Source organism: Mugil cephalus, chromosome 6 (genome assembly GCF_022458985.1).
Source record: "Mugil cephalus isolate CIBA_MC_2020 chromosome 6, CIBA_Mcephalus_1.1, whole genome shotgun sequence".
NCBI classification, from domain to species: domain Eukaryota; kingdom Metazoa; phylum Chordata; class Actinopteri; order Mugiliformes; family Mugilidae; genus Mugil; species Mugil cephalus.
This window is the reverse complement of record NC_061775.1, coordinates 27,010,594-27,015,385: the sequence shown is the minus strand read 5'-3', so window position 1 is coordinate 27,015,385 and position 4,792 is coordinate 27,010,594. Positions and strand designations below refer to the sequence as shown.

Genomic DNA, 4,792 nt, shown 5'->3' with positions numbered 1-4,792 from the left:
ATGTTCCGGCGGAGAGCTGACTCTTATACATTGGTTCCGCTCAACTACAACTTAAGACAAATTCAATAAAATATCGGAATTATTTTAATATGTTTAAGTTTTTAACGGCATATAATAAATATATATTTTTCACCATAAAACGTAATAACGTTTTATGGTGCTGAAATAAAACAAAAAGCTAAAAAAAAAAAATAAATGAATATATAAATATTAAATAATAATACTTAAAAATGAGAAAGAGCATAATATTAAGGCTATTATTTTGTCCACATGTGGTTCTTAATTATTTTGAATAACTCCAAGTGATAAATAAATAAATAAATAAATAAATAGTAGGTTGAAAAGACATACAGTCTATTTCTACTGTTTTAGGCAATAATATCTTGTAACAACAGAAGGAGTTTGAGAAAAAAGTGTAAATTATAAGTCTTTTTAACCTCCAATAATAATAATTAACAAAAAAAACGTATAATGTAACAAACAACGGTTAAATCTCACTCATTAGTTTGGATGTTGTTCTGACACACTATGACCTGTGGAGGTCGCTATAGACCTTCGTTTAGCAGATTCGTCTCTGTTTTTGAGGGGGGTCAATAAATATCATTGCAACTACTACACATAATATTTAGATAGATAGATAGATAGATAGATAGATAGATAGATAGATAGATAGATAGATAGATAGATAGATAGATAGATAGATAGAAAGTATTCCCCGTTGTCTCTCACATTTTCCTGTTGGCTTCATAAACTTTGTGTGTTTTTAAATAACTCATGTGGGAGTTTTATCTCAGTGTTTAACGGATCCATTTGTTCAGGCAGCAGGATGCAGACCTACAGTAGTTTTGTGTGAGCATTGTGAGGTCCCCTCATATCTATCCACCAAAAGGCACTGCTGGGATTCGAACCCAGGATCTCCTGTTTACTAGACAGGCGCTTTAACCAACTAAGCCACAGCGCCTGCGTGAACGCGAATGAACCACGTTGTACGGAACGGGCAGATTTGCCCAACATTGACATCGTGGGGGCAACTTTTTTGAAACATAACAGCAAAATAACCTATAGATAACGACAACTCCACATTTTTTCCATTTGTTTTAGTGCAAAGAAGAACAAGTAAATTAGACGAATGTTTAAAAAAGAGTGGATAAATTAGGAATAGTATTTACGTTGCGGGCCACTTTAAGCCCGTATACCATATGTTTGACACCTGTGTTTTAAAACTGATAAAAACATGACTGCAGATCAAATACACTGGAGGATGATTGAGGTTTAATTTCCATTACATGTTCTTTCTTTCTTTAATCCAACCATCCAGTCGGATTAACAGCGATGATGTCATGAGTGGGCGTGTCTTATTATAAGTGGGAAAAACAATTAAATTCAAATATTTTATTTACAGTTCCTTCAGTATCTTCTGTGTCTGTACAGTATTAGACTGGAATTAATATTTAATATATTATTAAGTGTAAAAGAAAAAAGCACACACTCCAACAAAGTATTTTTTTAAAACTGTGCATAACTTTAATATTTACAGATATTTATTCTCATCTGCATCATATATATGCAAAACGTCTGTCGTACTTATTTAATGATTACTTTTTTTTCTCCTCTAAACTGTCTGCAGCTGCAACACTGCAAAATTATATATATATATAAAAGGACTGTTTTTTTTTTTTTTTATCTCATTTTATCTTAAAACTCAGTTGTCATGGTGACGTAAAGATGGCCGCCACATCCACTGTCCTACAACAGAACCAGGACCAGTTCCGGTGAACAGATGTTCAAACAGCTGCATTTTAAAATTTAATCAGAATCACAAAAGACTTGACTACAAGGAATATAAAGGTTGCAAGGAATTTGCCTTGTTTGTTGCATAAAAGATATAAAATAAGGTAAAATAATAAAAAAAAACACTAAAATATACAAATAAATATATTCACTGTACTGATGATGACATGAAAATGATTTATTAATCAAATCTCAGAGGCCCTAAAATGAGTAAAACGGCAATTTTCTCTAAATTATAGATTCTCAGTTAAACATTAATGTGTGAATGTTATAAGAATGAACTGAGATTTATGTCCTCGTCTTGTCTGTGACCTTAAAGACACGTCTCCATCCTCTGACCGCATCTTTAATCTACTCTGCTTCCTCCTCCTCGTACTGACCTGCTGCCTTCCTCCTCCTCCTCCTCCTCCTCCTCTTCTTTCTCTCGCTCTCTTTGTTATGGGGAGGGGGGGGGGGGGTCCTGGCTGCGTGGAGGATGTATATTTTATGTGCGGCTCTGGAGGCTTTTACCATTAATTATAGAGAAACACTAAGCTCTCCATTTGCCGGACAGATGTTATTTTTTACTTAAGGAGAGAAAGGGGACTGTTCCATAATTCAGAGGTAATCCCGCTCACCAGAGAACAAATAAATAAATGAATAAATAAATAAAAGCAAAAGCCAAAACCACAAACATTTGCTGCAACGCTCCGGCGCTCAGACATGTAACGCACACACGCAGCACACGACTCCCTGCGCGCTGTTCAGCCCTTTAAGTGCCTTCCATGTAATAAATATGGAACAGCTACTCTGTCTTTTCATTTCTTATTCAATGTCCTCAAGTATTTCACAAAATCACACACACACACACACACACACACACACACACACACACACATAATGCAGCTTCACAACAATGCACAAAATCAAAGCCGGTAGATTTTTTGGGGAAAAAGTGTCAGAAATGTGAATATTCAACCTGTTAAAGAAGAGATTATTGATAAGATTCAGTCTGATCACAGGAAATGGACTAAAAGTTCATAAAAATGATGATGATTTACTGCTATGAGCTACATTTTCTTTTTCTATGTGAGGATTAGCTGCTGATGTCTTTGTTATATCACTGGAAATTAACTATTTAATGCTAACGTTTATTTAGAAAATTAAATTTTAAGCTTCAATAAAAGCAGAATTAATTATTTTGTTTTCTCAGACAAACAGTGAGGAGGTGGTTTTAAAATATATGAATAAAAATATGAAATTAAGGTTTGTTTTATTAAATTCTGCAAAAAAACAGACAGAGTTTGGTTGCAGACTAAGCAAATGTTTTCAGAGTCAGATAGAGGCGAGTTTGTGCAGAGTCCAGAGCCCACGTACAGTATTTTTATATTTGCACGAGGCGATTGAGCAAATACGTCAATTTGGAAATTTGCAATTTGGGGTAAATGAGCAAAATGAGAAAGTGTCTGTTTGTTTTGGGATTTTGCTCAGAAGAAATATGAAGGAAGAAGCAGATACAGGATGTGATATTTTGAATTTAAAGAGACTCGAGAACAGTTTGGAGGGGAAATTAAAACACGAGCAGGTTTTAATATATAAATTTAATAATTTACTAATTTACTCTCAGATATTTTGGATATTCTTTGTGTAGTTTTACACAGTTTATCCTCCTTAATGTGCAGCTCCAGGTCTAATTTGAGCGCGTGTGCAGATTTAATTGTGCCTGTTTAAGCTCCTGCTGGTCAGTGATCTCTTCCTGTTTGTGCTACTGTCAGTGATTCAGAAAACTCAGAGAAACTGGAAATGAGAGAAAAGAGAGATAAGAGTGAAACTGAACTCCACCGATAAAGATCATGTGTTTTAACAGCAACTATCCTTAAAAAAAAAAAAAAAAAAGGGGGACACAGTGGAACCGTCTGCTGCCTCATTTTATGCAACTCTCTCAGAATTTAATCCTTTAATTTAAATAAAAATTAAATTAATATGTATCTTTTTAAATACAGCTCTGTTTCATTGAGCAACGTGAAGCTGCAGCGTGAACTTCCTTTACCAGATCTGTGAGAGGTTCGAGTGTCAAATAAACCAGTGAACAAAATATTAAAATGGCATCAAATTTGAACTGAGAAGTCATGTTTTTTAAGCCAAAATATATAAATGACTGAACAATCAATAGGTTATTAAAGATGAAATAATTGTGACAGAACAGTGTCGCCTCGCTGTAGATTTTCTGTCTGTTAACGTTTATCCTGCTTTTTATTTTTCACTTAAAACGACTGAAATCTTTCTTTGTTGTTGTTGTTGTTCCCTCTGCAAGTTGTGAAGACTTTTTTTATGCAACTCACATTTTATTTTTCATCTATTTCTCACATTCTTTTTGTATTTGTCTCCTTGCATCAGTCACTTTATGGGAACAACAGCAACAAAACAAGATCCTTGAAGGATTAATAAAGTTTTCTGATTCTGATTGAGACAGAAAACCATGAAACTCAACGCACAACAATTCTGAGCTCATACACACAAGATACTGCAGGTTCAACTTCGTACATCATTCATTTATTTTCTACAGTAACAGCACGTAACATTCTTCTGGGTCGTACAGAGTAAATGATGAAATATTCTTCTGACTTCATTCATAAAAGTCATTATAGGATTCAACCAACACATTTTTAACCGTGTGACAACTCTGATTAGTCTAGAACAAAAACACTTAGAGCGATTCTGACTTTTGTGATAAAAAACGTCAGAGTCTTGTCTTTAAACAGAGACAAAGACCATGAATGAGCTCCAACATGTTCATGAACAGGATTCAGTTACTTTGGTCCTAAATAGGAGTTTTTATAGTTGGTCAGAGCTTCATCCTACAGCCAGATAATGACCAGAAGCTTTAGTCTAAGCTAAACCAGAACTACCTCAGGATAAAAACTAGATGCAAAGCTTAAAAACACTGAGTGGACCACGGCCCAGTCTCTAGACTTTAACCACATGGAGCTGGTTTGTGATGAACTGGACAGAAGAGTGAAAG

General features: G+C 34.6%; 1 non-coding gene across 1 annotated transcript; it reads right to left on the bottom strand.

The window, feature by feature from the left end:
* Window positions 1-887: 887 nt before the first annotated feature.
* Window positions 888-961, bottom strand: trnat-agu. Its single transcript has one exon. It is a non-coding gene; the product is annotated as a tRNA-Thr (tRNA).
* Window positions 962-4,792: the final 3,831 nt, after the last annotated feature.